This window comes from Gorilla gorilla, chromosome 6 (assembly GCF_029281585.2).
Source record: "Gorilla gorilla gorilla isolate KB3781 chromosome 6, NHGRI_mGorGor1-v2.1_pri, whole genome shotgun sequence".
NCBI classification, from domain to species: Eukaryota; Metazoa; Chordata; class Mammalia; order Primates; family Hominidae; genus Gorilla; species Gorilla gorilla.
The window spans coordinates 119397775-119412401 of NC_073230.2; the positions used below are offsets into that span (position 1 = coordinate 119397775).

Consider the following 14627-nt stretch of genomic DNA (forward strand, 5'->3'; position numbering starts at 1 on the left):
TCATAAGAAATCAAGAGTGGTTATATTAATGTCAGACAAAGAAAGTCGTTTTTTGTTTTTGAAATGAAGTCTCACGTTGTTGCCCAGGCTGGAGTGTGGTGGCGTGATCTCAGCTCACTGCAACTTCTGTCTCCCGGGTTCAACTGATTATCGTGGCTCAGCCTCCCAAACAGCTGGCATTACAGGCATGCACCACCACACCTAGCTAATTTTTGTATTTTTAGTAGATACAGGTTATCACCATATTGGCCAGGCTGGTCTCGAACTCCTGACCTCACGTGATCCACCTGCCTAGGCCTCCCAAAGTGCTGGGATTACAGGCATGAGTCACTGCTCCTAGCTAAAAGAAACATTTTAGAACAAAAAAATTTACCAGGAATAAAAAGAGAAATTCCATAGCAATAAAAGGGGAGGGAAGTTTAGCAAGAGGACATAATTTGTACCATTTCTGAAAGGAAATTTAAACACTTTTTCTCTCAGTAATTGTTGGAAATACTAAATTTTAAAAAATCATTAAATACAAAGAAGAATTGAATGACACTTTTAAGTAATGTGACCTAATTGGCATTCACAGAATATCTTTTCCCAACAATAGTTCAAATACGTATGTAACATTCACCAAGATAGGTCGATCATCTTCTGGACCATAAAAGCAGTTTCAATAAATAAAAAGACTAAACTCACACAGAACAGGTTCTCTAGGTATGATATAATTAAGTGAAAAATCAATGTTTATATCTTCATGGAATAGTGCCAAATACTTTGAAAATTAACAATCTTCTTCTAAATGACCCAGGGGTCAAAGAAGAATTCATAGTTAGAGGATATAAATAAAGTGGTCCTTAAAGGGAAACCTTTAAATATTTCCATTTAAAGTAAAAAAGGTCTAAAATCAATTATCTAAGCTTTAATCCTAAAAAGCTTAGAAAGGAGCAAATTGAGAAAATAAAAATTAAGAAAATAATAATAACAATGGAAAATTAATGAAGTTTATTATTTAGAAAAATCATTAAAACTGATAAACTTCTAATTAGATAAATCAAGAAGAAATAAGGAAAGCACGAATTACCCATGGCAGTAATAAAAGGTGGCATATCACTATGGATTTTACTGACATTAAATATTAGGGGAACATTTTGAACAACTTTATGCCAGGTTAGCATAATAAATAAATTCCTTGAAAGATATAATTACCAAAATTGAAACATGAAGGTATCAAAGATGTGAATAGCCACATACATATTAAAAAGTTGAAAGAATAGTTAAAATCTTTCCCATAAAGACACTTCAGATTCACAGTTTCACATGTAGTCTATCAAAAATTTGAAGAAAAATACAATAACAATCCTATACAAATTATTTTAGAGAACAGAGGAGAATGGAACACTTCCCAAATACTTTCATGATGTTAGAATTACTCTAATACCAAAACCAGACAAGAACATTACAAAAAAAGAAAATTACAAACCAGTCAGTGTCCTTTTAAAAACATCAAATCGACTGCACAATATATAAAAAAGATACTATATCATGACAAAGTGGCATTTGTTTCAAGAATTGAAAGATGTCTTAACAATTAAAAATTAATGTTTTCCCCATATTAACAAAATAAAATGGGAAAATATGATGATCTTCATAAATGTATTTCTCTGTACTTAACACCCATTTATATAAATTTGGTATTAATAGCAAACTAAGAATGAAACAAAACTCCCTCAACTTGACACAGGGCATCTATGAAAAGCCTGCAGTTACCGCAAACTTAATAGTGAAAGACTGAATGATTTTCCGCTAAGATTGAGAACAAGGCAATTTAAGTTTGTTCTCACCACTTTTATTCCACATTCTACTGGTGGTTCTAGTAAATACAATTAAGCAAGAAGAGAAAAAAAATAAAAGCATATGAAATGGAAAGGGAAGAAAAAACTGTCATTAATCTCAGAAAACAGGGTTGTTTATGTGGAAAGAAAACTATAAAACAGGTACTAAAACTAAATGAATTTACCAAGGTTTAGTAAACAAATCCAAGAAGCAATTGTAACTCTATATGCTGGAAAATAAAATTTTTATTATTTCCTATAGCAGTCAGAAACATGAAAATATTTACAGATAATTTTTAAATGCCCAAGACCTCTACACTGAAAACCATAAAACATTGCTGAGATGTACTAAATGAGAACTAAATAAATGAAAAGACATATCGATGTATTGGATCAGTATTGTTAAGACTCAACATTGTTAAGATGTCAATTCTAGATAAAACACAAACAGTTTTAAAGAAATTGACAAGCTGGCTTCATAATTTATAAGGAAATCAAAATTACATAGAATAGTCAAAACATTTTGGAAAAGAAGAATACATTGATGCTACCTGCTTTAAAAACTGAAGAGGATTTGTACCACCTGATTGCAAGACTTATCAAGAAAATATGGCAATGGCATAAGGATTTTTATATTCATCGTTGGAACAAAACAAAGTTCAGAAATATACCTAAATGGCATCCCATTCAACAACAGTTCCAAGGTAATTCGATGGGGAAAATTCTAGTCTTATCAACAAATGATTCTGGAATGAGCCATTCTAAGCATTAATTCAAAATAAATCACACACCTAAAATTGTAAAGCTATAAAGACTTTGGAAGAACATATAGGCATAAGGTAGGCAAACAATTATTAGAACTCATAAAGTACAATGAAAAAATGATAAATTGGGATTAATCAAAGTTAAAACCTCCATTCCTCAAAATACAACAGTAAGGAAGTGAAAAAATATTCACAATACATATATCTGATAATGGACCTGTATACAGAATATTCTAAAAACTCTCACAGCTCAAAAGTAAGTCAATCCAATTCAAAGACAGAGAAAAGATTTGAACAGATTGTCATATCACATGAAAATACTTGAATGGGTAATAAGATAATGAAATGGTACCCAACATGATTAGTCATCAAGGACATGCAAATTAAAACCACCCAAAGGTACTATTAACACGGCGAAATGCTAAAATTTTAAAGATTAATGGTATCTATCAAATGTTACAAAGAATGTGGAACAACTATAACTTTCACGTATTGCTGATCGATGTGTAAACTCGCACACCATTTTTGGCAAATATTTCGACAGTTTTTTATAAACTTAACCGTACACATGACATACAATATTGCTATTCCAGTATATTTACACAGATAAATGAAAGCATATGTTCACAAAACACTTGTATATGAATATTTACGGAAACTTTATTTATAATTGCCCCAAACTGGAAACAACACAAATATCTATCACTAGGTAAATTATTAAATATATTGTGGTATATCTATTCAAAAGACTACTGTTTAGCAATAGAATGGAATAAATACTAACGTAGGCAACAACATTGATGAAACTGAAAAACATTACGCTAAGCAAAAAAGACAGACACAAAAAAACAGACACTGCATGATTCCATTTAAATGAGATTTTTGAAGAGAAAAAAAAAAACCTATATTGTCAGAAAGCAAATCAACAGTTGCCCAGGATCTGTAGTAGAGTGAGATTTACCACAAAAACAGATGAGGAAATTTGGAGGATAATGGAAATATTATACATATTGATTGTGGGAGACATTATTTGGGTGTATATATTTAGGAAAACTCATCAAATTGTATATTGAACATGATATATTTGTTGTAGATCAGATTTACTTTCATAAAGTTGAATTTTTTAAGCCTCTTAATAACCCCCACAGCACAGCACTCTCCTCCTAGGTAAAGGACTCACTGTTTTAACGTATCTTTCTTTAACCAATATTTCTCTAGTTTTGTCTCCTGGTTATAAGCTAGATGGCATGGCGAGTGACTTTCTCAGAAAAGTTTTTTGCCCTTTAATCAATCCTTGAAGAAATATCTGGCAGCAAGTTTATGTTTTCTACAGATGTACTTATCTCTTCGTCCTTCGTCTGGGAATTTACCTTACTTCTCTTTTACGCATATTTAAACTTATTTTTTAAACATACACCTTGGTATACTTTGTTTAGGAATTCTTTCCAGCCATGATCCAGAGGAGGAATCTTAATAATTAGGAGGCATCATTCGCACCCCTGCAATGGCAGCTGTCAGTTCGGTAGCTTTTCCAAGAGGGCCAAATCAAGCTCATTGAGAAAGTTAACTGAATCTGGCTACCTAGAAGAGTTTAAGGAAGCTGCAAGCTTTCTAGATCAAATCACTTACTCTTGGGCAGTATAGGTATGGTAAATCCCCCTGATAAAGAAGAGATCAAGGACTTACACTGGTGAGTGGAGGCTACCAAGAGAACCAGAGCCTAGACAGCCTTAACGGGACATAATGCCGAAGTCAGCATGGCTAGCCAGAATGGAGAGTTTGTACAGTGTCATTCTTCTCAAACATTTTTACAGAAGTAAAACAGAGCTCAAAGAAGTCTTACACAAGTATAAAAGGCTCTCGATTTATTTTAAAAGTAATTGTGGGCTGAGCACAGTGGCTCACGTCTGTAATCCCAACAACTTGGGAGGCTGAGGTGGGCGGATCACTTAAGGCGAGGAATTCCAGACCAGCCTTGGCAACATGGTGAAACATGTCTCTACTAAAAATAAAAAAATTAGCTGGGCATGGTGACGCATGACTGTAATTCTAGCTACTTGGGTGACTGAGGCACAAGAATCGCTTGAACCCGGGAGGCGGAGGTTGTAGTGAGCCGAGTGAGACGAGATGGCGCCACTGCATTTCAGCCTGGGTGACAGAGCAAGACTGTCTCAAAAAGTAAAAAAAAAAAAAAAATTAAAAAAAGTCATTATAAAAAAGGGAATGTGTATTAATGTAAAAATGATTTTTAGATTTTTGTTATTGAATAAAAATGACAGTCCAAGAAGATGCACCATGCTTATCCTGTGGCTTTATGTACTTCCTGGTACAGCACTGGATCTGTCATGAATACACTTATTGTGCTGATGGGCTTTTCAAAACCTATATGTAACAGTATGAAGTTGAAATGGCTTAGCCCACAGCTAATGAAAATTATTAAGGATCTGATGAAGGTTTTAAAAGTTTTAGAGAGACTTATCTAGTAGAAGGGTGGATTAGAGGGGGAAAAAGTGAGATAAGGGAGATCAAGTAGGAAACTATTGCATTACTTCAGCCAAAACGGGAAAGTCCTTTGCTAATATTATTTCTTGAAAATTTGAAAAAGTCTTCCACAGAACAATTTGGGTACCAAGAAAAGACTCACAGATTGTATTGTTGGCTATAGGCAGACGTTGTACCATAGGGGCTGTGAAATGTTCCCTTTTTCTTCCATCTTGAAGAGGAATGCTCACAGGAATTCCTGACAAAGACAAATGGAAATATGTGAACATCTCCGAAAAGCTAAAAATGTGACTCCCTTTCCACTGGCATTTGAAAATAGATGTTTAATATTTATTTAGTGGTGGCAGTGAGAAACAAATTTTCTTTTAATAAATATCGTACGGTTCCATTTAAATTTAAAATAAGTAATTTATTATATGCATTGAACATAGAATAGCATTTTAAATATTTGAATTGTCATCAGATTGCAATTTTTCAAAGCAGATAACATCTTAAGGGGCAGAATAAAGATACTTAAATTAGTAAATACCATAATGCCATGCAATATTCAGGTTCAAATTTTGAGCTAACTATAATTATCAAGGAACTGGCCTCAGGGTTTGGGGAGTACACTATAGTTGTATAGTGTAACCTGCAAGAAGAGTCACAAAAGTACTCCTTAAAGATACATTGGCACCAGTGAGAGTGATTTTTCCCTTGTTTGTTCACTTAAAGGTGATAACTTTCTTAGGAGTAAAACTGTCCACTATGGAAATCTGAATTAATTGGCAGCATTTTTAAATTATTTCTCTAATGTTTAAGAGCATGTCTTAAAATGGCTACTTGATTGCATCACATCTCCAACTGTCCCAACTTTGAGCACCCTTTTGGTCCACTGTGTTGGGGCAAAGAGTCCAGTGTGAAAAGAAGTTAAAGCATTTCTGCCTATAACGTCTTTCTTATTAGTGTCTTTTAAATTTTTTTGTCTGTTTGTTTTTGTATGTTTTGGCTTGTTCTTAGGTTCTTTCCTTGCCCTTGTAGGTCACTCCAATGGAAGGATAACAGAGAGCTGGAGTACAGTCTACAGAAAGGGAAGCATCATAAAAAATACTTAAACTAGACTTCAGTTCTTGCCAGAGGCTCCTCCTGGCTCTCCCATCATGGAATCCACTGGTTCTCAAACTTTAGTGTGCATCAGAATCACCCGGAGGGATTGTTAAAATACTGATTTCTGAGCTTCTTCCCCAGAGTTTCTGATTCAGTAAGTCTGATGTGGAGCTGGAGCTTCTGTGTTTTTAACAAGTTCCCAGGTGATACTGATGTTGCTGGTAAGGGATCACACTTTGAGAACCAATAATTAACCAACTCATTAGAATTAGATTTCCACAGAGAAATTTCGAGTCGAAATACAAAATATTTGTAAGTTTTTGTTTTGTTTCGTTTTTCCTGCCCTTCTCCTTTGTAATTCTCCTTTTCTTATAAACCTGCAGTGGTGGTAGGATGCTGGTTGAAGAATCATGTAAGAGTTCTAGACACTGCTTTATATCTTTGAGCCTTGGAGACATGAGCAACGTTAGGCAACACAGGTTTTTTGACTCCCCTCATAATAATAATTACTATTATTATACAGTATATGTAACATAATACATAATTATTATCATCACTCCTTAACTTCTAAGACACTACATTTGCAGTTGATCATTTTTATTTATTTATTTATTTATTTTTGAGACAGAGTCTTACTCTGTCGCCCAGGCTAGAGTGCAGTGGCTCACTGCAACTTCCGCCTCCCGGGTTCAAGCAATTCTTGTACCTCAGCCTCCTGAGTAACTGGGACTACAGGCATGCAATACCACACCAGGCTAATTTTGTATTTTCAGTAGAGATGGGTTTTGCCATGTTGCTCAGGCTGCTCTTAAACTCCTGGCCTCAAGTGATCCTCCCGCCTCAGCCTCCCAAAGTGTTGGGATTACAGGCATGAGGCACGGCACCTAGCCATATTGTTTTGTTTATTGTTTACTTCTGTGAGTGTTAAGAAGGTGGAATCAGTGATTCCCTTAAGCTCTGTAGAGGAAGAATTCAGTGAACACGGACAAACCTTACATTCTGCCTTGTACAGCAAGAACATCATCAAGATACATTCAGAACAACTTTTGTGCAATTTATACAGGAATAGCTGTCATCATCAGATAAGTATCTAAATGAAAAACAGGAGTTTAATGATATTAACATATTAAAAAGTATAGAGAAAATGAGAAATGAGTCCAAGAAAAATAACTTCAGTCCACAACTGTACACAATATAAACTGGGTGGGGGGAGCCTATTTAGAGAAAGCACATAGATTTGATTAATCAGCTTTAGAAGGCAAATAAGTATGTAAAAATAGAAAACTCTGGAAGATTAAAACATGTAGAGATTTTAAGAAAAATATAGGAGAAGTTAAGCAAAAGAAAAAGTCCTTTGCAAACAACGTCACTACAAAAGGATGATTTTTTGAAGATTAAGACTCAACCCAATCCTGAGTTAGTATCAGCGCAGTATCAATCCAATCCTGACATTTACGTCCCACATTTCTACCTACTAAGGAGTGATGATTTGAATCATAATCTTGAAGTACTATGAGATGCTCATTTATAAAAGAAGGATGAGATTACCTTTATTATATTTTACTAAGCTTAAGTGAATATTAAACTTAGAAAATCATTCTACTTTCAGAGCGATTTACAATAACCAGAATTGAACCAAAAAAAATTCTGCTTAACCCATAATTAATCAGACAGGAAGGACATAGAAAGTAGTTCAGAGAGAAGTTACTGAACTCAGACTTCCTGGATGCTTATACACTACACACTTACTTACAGTTTAAGACTCAACTTACACATCTCTGAAGTGGAGCTAACAAGTTAGCACCAACTTCAAAATTTTGTTGGAAGATTTAAATTAGACAATTTTTGTGAAATTCTTATGCTGTGGGCACATGGTGAGAGGTCAATAAATATCAGCTGTTCTATTGTTACTAGTAGTAAGTGTCATATTATTGTGGTTAATAAGTGTCTTAGATTTCTATTGCTGCAGCAGCAAATTACCAAAAATTTGGCGGCTTTAAATAACACAGATTTGTTATTTGTTATCTGCTTGTCTCTTCCACTTATAAAGACTCCTGTGATTTCATTTTAGGCTCTATCTTACCAAATAGAAAAATTCCACACAGCATTGCCTCTGACCAAGGCACTCACTTTACAGCCAAAGAAGTGTGGCAGTGGGCTCATGTTCATGGAATTCACTGGTCTTACCATGTTTCCCAACAACCTGAAGCAGCTGGATTGACAGAACTATGGAACTGCCTTTTGAAGTCACAATTACAACACCAACTAGGTGACAATACTTTGGAGGGCTGTGGTAGAGTTCTCCAGAAGGCTGTGGATGCTCTGAATCAGCATCCAATATATGGTACTTTTTCTCCCATAGCCAGGATTCATAGGTCCAGGAACCAAGGGATGGAAGTGGAAGTGGCACCAGTGACCATCATCCCCAGTGACCTACTAGCAAAATTTTTGCTTTCTGTTCTCATGACATTATGTTCTGCTGGCCTAGAGGTCTTAGTTCCAGAAGGAGGAATGCTGCCACCAGCAGACACAACAATGATTCCATTAAGCTGGAAGTTAAGATTGCCACCTGGCCACTTCGGGCTCCTCCTACCTCTAAGTCAACAGGCTAAGAAGGGAGTTACAGTGTTGGCTGGGGTGATTGACCTGTACTATCAAGATGAAATCAGTCTACTACTCCACAATGGAGGTAAAGAAGAGTACGTGTGGAATACTGGAGATCCCTTATGGTGTCTCTTAGTATTACCATGTCCTGTGATTAAGGTCAATGGGAAACTACAACAACCCAATCCAGGTAGAACTACAAATGGCCCAGACCCTTCAACAAGGAAGATTTGAGTCACTCCACCAGGTAAAACCATGACCAGCTGAGGTGCTTGCTGAAGGCAAAGAGAATACAGAATGGGTAGTAGTGGAAGGTATTAATCAATACCAGCTACAACCACGTGACCAGTTGCAGAAACAAGGACTATAATTGTCTCAAGCATTTTCTCCTTATTTTGTTAAGAATATGTTTGTGCCTGTATACACTTGCATAAGAAAATATCTTCCTTTTCTTTTCTCTTTCCTTTATCATGTGACATAAGATTTATTGACTTCATATCAGCATGTAAGTGTTGTTAACTTTATGTAATAGCATTTAGGTTAAGGATTAGCGAGCTTCCAGTTGTATGAAGGATAGCTGTATTATGTTAGGTGTAATTATGGCCTTATTATTGTCTTTATTTGGAGATTAAGTATGATTTCAAGAGATGTATATGGGTTCAAGTTGACAAGGGATGGACTTGTAATGGTTAATAGTAAGTGTCAACTTGACTGGATTGAACAGTGCAAAGTACTGTTTCTGGGTACGTCTGTGAGGGTGCTTCCAGAAGAGATTAATATTTGAGTCAGTGGACTGGGAGAGGAAGACCCACCCACACCATCCAATCAGCTGCCAGTGTGGCTACAAAAAGCAGGAGGAAGAAGGTGGAATAAGCTAGCTTGCTGAGTCTTCTGGCTTTCATCTTTCTCCCATGCTGGATGCTTCTGCCCTTGAACATCAGACTCCAGGTTCTTCGGCCTTTGGACCCTTAGACTTACACCAGTGGGCTGCCAGGAGTTCTTGGGCCTTTGGCCATAGACTGAAGGCTGCACTGTCAGCTTCCCTACTTTTGAGGCTTTGGGACTTGGATTGAGCCACCAGTGACTTCCTTGCTCTTCAGCTTGCAGAAGGTTTATCGTGAGATTTCACCTTGTGATCATGTGAGTCAATTCTCCTTAATAACTCCCTTTCATATATACATCTATCCTATTAGTTCTTCCCTAGTCTTATCCTCCTCTGACTCTCTTCTTCTGCCTGCCTCTTCTACTGTAAAAGACCCTTGTCATTTCATTGGGCCTACCCTGATAATCTAAAATAATCACCGCATCCTACATCTTAATCACATCTGCAAAGTTCCTTTTGCCTGTAAGATAACATATTCTCAGGTTCCAGGAATTAGGGTGTGGAGATAATTAGAGGCCATTATTCCACCTACTGCAATAAGTTACTCAGTACATCCCAATAATCTAGTATTCTAGTTGAGGTTTCATCAAAATTTACAGAGAAGCAATACAGTTATCTAAGCTACTTACATTTCAAATTTAGCCACAACAGATTACTCTAGCCCTCTCTTTCAAAAAAAAAAAATCTACTTTAGGGCATTAATTACTTTCAGTAAACACCTACACAGCCCCAACTTAATTACAATCTTTCTACTTATATTTTATTATATGTGGATTTGTGTTTTTTTAATTAAAAAATAATGTATTCTGTCAAAAATGCAAATTAAGTCATAAATACCAACATTGATTTTACAAGAAATTACTAAATATCTTTCCTTTGATTACAAACCTCAATAAAGATATTCTGGCTTTAGAAATATTAGTTCGCTAATCCCATTCACTCTGGATTTACTGAAAGGAAAACAAAAGTATTTCAAAGGGCTTGCCACTGTGATGGTCATTTCATTTAGCAAGTAGAGAAAAAAACAGATTTTTATGCTTCATGTTGTTCCTATTTGTACATTCTTTTTCTTCTATTCTAACTTTTATTTTGGGTTCAGAAGTACATGTGCAGGTTTGTTATATAGGTAAATTGTATGTTGCAGCGGTTTGGTGCACAGATTATCTTGTCACCCAGTTATCAGCATAGTACCCAATATTCTGTTTTCTGATCCTCACCCTCCTCCCATCCTCCACCCTCAGGTAGGCCCCGGTGTCTGTTGTTCTTTTCTTTGTGTCCATGTGTATTCAGTGTTTAGCTCCCACTTATAAATGAGGGCATGTGATATTTGGTTTCTGTTCCAGTGTTAGTTTGCTTAAGACAATTGCCTCCACCTCCATCCATGTTGCAGCAAAGAACATGATCTCATCCTTTTGTTGTTGTTGTTGTTGTTGCTTTAAAACTTTTTATTTTATTTTATTATTATTACAGTTTAAGTTTTAGGGTACATGTGCACAATGTGCAGGTTTGTTACATATGTATACTAGTTCAACCTTTGTGGAAGTCAGTGTGGCGATTCTTCAGGGATCTAGAACTAGAAATACCATTTGACCCAGGCATCCCATTACTGGGTATATACCCAAAGGATTATAAATCATGCTGCTATAAAGACACATGCATACGTATGTTTATTGTGGCACTACTCACAATAGCAAAGACTTGGAACCAACCCAAATGTCCAACAACGATAGATTGAATTAAGAAAACGTGGCATATATACACCATGGAACACTATGCAGCCATAAAAAATGATGAGTTCATGTCCTTTGTAGGGACATGGCTGAAACTGGAAACCATCATTCTCAGCAAACTATCACAAGGACAAAAAAACAAACACCACATGTTCTCACTCACAGGTGGGCATTGAACAATGAGAACACACGGACACAGGAAGGGGAAGATCTCATCCTTTTTATGACTGCATAGTATTCCATGTGTATGTGCACCACATTTTCCTTATCCAGTCTAACAATGATGGGCATTTAGGTTAATTCCATGTCTTTGCTATTGTGAATTCTGATGTGATCAACATACATGTACGTGTGTCTTTATGGTAGAACGATTTCTATTCCTTTGGGCATATACCCAATAATGAGATGGCTGGATAGAATGGCAATTTTGTTTTAAGTTCTTTGAGAAATTGTCAAACTTCTTTCCGCAACAGCTGAACTAATTTACATTCCTATCAACAGTCTATAAACATTTCCTTTTCTCTGCAACCTTGTCAGCATCTGTTATTTTTGAGTTTCTAATAATGGCCATTCTGACTGGTATGAGATGATACCTCATAGTGGTTTTGATTTGCATTTCTCTAATGATTAGTGATGTTGAGCATTTTTTCACATGCTTATTGGCCATATGTATGCTTTCTTTTGAAAAGTGTCTCTTCATGTCCTTTGCCCACTTTTCAATGTGGTTGTTTTTTTGTTTGTAAATTTTCTTAAGTTCCTTATAGATTCCGGATATTAGACCTTTGTCTATAAGATGCATAATTTTCAAACATTTTCAAGCATTCTTTTATTAAACAGTGAAATGTATCTATAAGATATGGCAAAACCACCAAGTAGTAAAACTTGTATGAATTAATCAAGCATTACATAAAAACAAAAAAACCTATTCAAAGATGATCAGGCACCATTACATTAAAAATTAAAATTGGTTCTGTAACCTGATTATACAAATATATTCTTCTAATTAAGGTAGATTGATGAAACCCAGGTATTTAGAATGAGTACTCAGAAAAAAAAATGGTTCAATTAATCAACTCACAACAGCTTCCATAGTTTTTTGTACTGTTGATTCTTCTTTATGTGAAAAATTACTCATGAACAACTCATATAAAAGAATAGTGGCATCCATAAATATGATAGCAGAATATATATGGTAAAAAATATTCAGCAATTTACTCAAAGGAAAGCTGTTTTATTACTACTTATTTTATAATAATGTTCTTGGTAATGGACAAAAACAAAACAGAAAAGCATGACCATTTTGCTCTTGACAAATGCTTATTTTTATACCTAATATTCACAAAAAAAGATGAGTATTTGAAATTATGTATAATTAAACGATAATCCATAATCACTCACCATTAAGTAAAACATATGTTAATTAGAGAGTCTAAACTAATTGCAGGCTGTCAGATACATATGAGTAATACAAATTTCTTATTTTCATAATAGTGTATAATTACATATTTCACAATAGACTAATGGAGTTTCAGGAGCCATCACATTGTATGGTGCCTACTTGTTAAACAACACGATGAATAATTTAGAAAGAACTGTTTCTTCCTTTATGCTATCAAAAATGAATTAAAGCCAAATAAAATTCAGGTTCAGAAACCATAGTCACCTTATATCAGTAATCTAAAGAAAAAAGAAAGAGCAGGGTGATTCTTTGTCAGGATGATTTTTATTTTTTAGTAAATGTATAGTGTTCAAGGACTGAATATTGGTATGAAGCACATCCCTATTGGAGCCTATCCAATAGGGTTTATTGGTTGAAGTACCAAATATACTGACAAAATAATAAATTCATCAATTTTAGTAGTAATTGCCCAAAATACACTGAAAATCAATTGTTGGTTTCTTCCTTACACCATATTTTACTTCCGAACAGAATTAATGCAAATGAGAAGGGCAATAATGTGGAGGAACAAAAATAATGTTGTCACACTTCTATCATAGGTGTCTTTGGCATGGGCTTTTTTAGCCTTATATCAGATTCCAAAAGACATTACACTCCATAGGCCATAGACTTTCTCAGCTCAGTGGGCCGCGAGCTGCAACACTGAATGTGACAAGCTCAGTCCACAGAGTCAGTACTCACACAAGCCAGAGTTCTACTGATGACCCAGAAATCCAAGTTACTTTATAAAAACCACAACAGCAACACTGGGTTTTCCATACCCTTGTCATTTTAGTCCTATAATACCATAATAATACAATAAAACTCAGGCAGTGCCCACATTATAAATTAAGATTTTACCTTTAGCCAAAATAGCAGAAGTTAGAGGCCATCATTCTTTTATCAACATTTATTTAGCACTTACTAAGTTTCAGCACTGGGATGATATACTTTCATTTACTATTTAATCTTATCACATGTTATTTCATTTAGCCTTTAAAGGGGAAAGTCTAAGTTATTTTGCAAGTTAAACATACCAACATTTCTATTTTACAAGGGAAAGTTCAAGTATTTATGTAATTTTTGATTCTTTAATTATTCTAATAATCCCTCCTCATCTCTGGTTTTTATTTTGCCTAGATAAAAATGGTCTATGTTTCACCTAAATTCTCTTAGAGGCAATCACGTTTTGTTACTATTGATACTTGTATTGGTTTTAATTGCTAAGTATTAAAATTATCTTTTTTAAGAATAAAAAGTCAAACATAAAAATAAGAAATCAATCCCTTTGGTCTCGACACATTAGTTCTAATTATTAAGTCTGTGAAAATACATCAGCATTTCTTTAATGTAATAACAAATAGAAAATATTTGATATTTTCTGACATGCGAGAGGGAAAGAAAATAGGAAAGTGTGTAATAGGGTATTTTTTTTTTCAGCCAATCTCAGCATTAGTTAACTTCCTAGAAAGAAAAAGTAGGCAGAAATAGGGGAGCTATTTAATGATAATTAGATGACAAGCTGGGATTCTCAGCTTCTAAAATAAACGAGCCCTTTCTCCAAACCATCTGGGAGCAACCAAATTGTCCTTGGTGTTCCTACTACCACAGAGACTTGTCACTTCAAAACAGAGGGGAAGGGCCTGAAAACACATACATGAAAATAGCTCACTGGACTGAGAAATCATGCTGCAGCCTTGTTGACAGGTCTGAGAATTACAGTTAGGTCATTAACAAGGACTTCAAACTGCAGGGGAAGGATCAGCTGTCATCGTGGCTCCCCCTGTAGGGCAATGGCAC

At 35.2% G+C, this 14627-nt stretch overlaps 1 long non-coding RNA gene across 2 annotated transcripts in view; it reads right to left on the bottom strand.

The window, feature by feature from the left end:
- Positions 1-14627, bottom strand: part of LOC129523730 (uncharacterized) — a 183746-nt gene that overhangs the window by 78252 nt on the left and 90867 nt on the right. Inside the window, exons 3-4 of one of the 2 annotated variants that reach the window (XR_008667319.2) lie at positions 5229-5324; positions 977-4750 (exon numbers count right to left, since the gene is read on the bottom strand). This is a non-coding gene — a long non-coding RNA (uncharacterized lncRNA). Of the gene's footprint in view, positions 1-976; positions 4751-5228; positions 5325-14627 lie in introns of those variants that run through there. The other variant, XR_008667320.2, reaches the window with a different exon arrangement.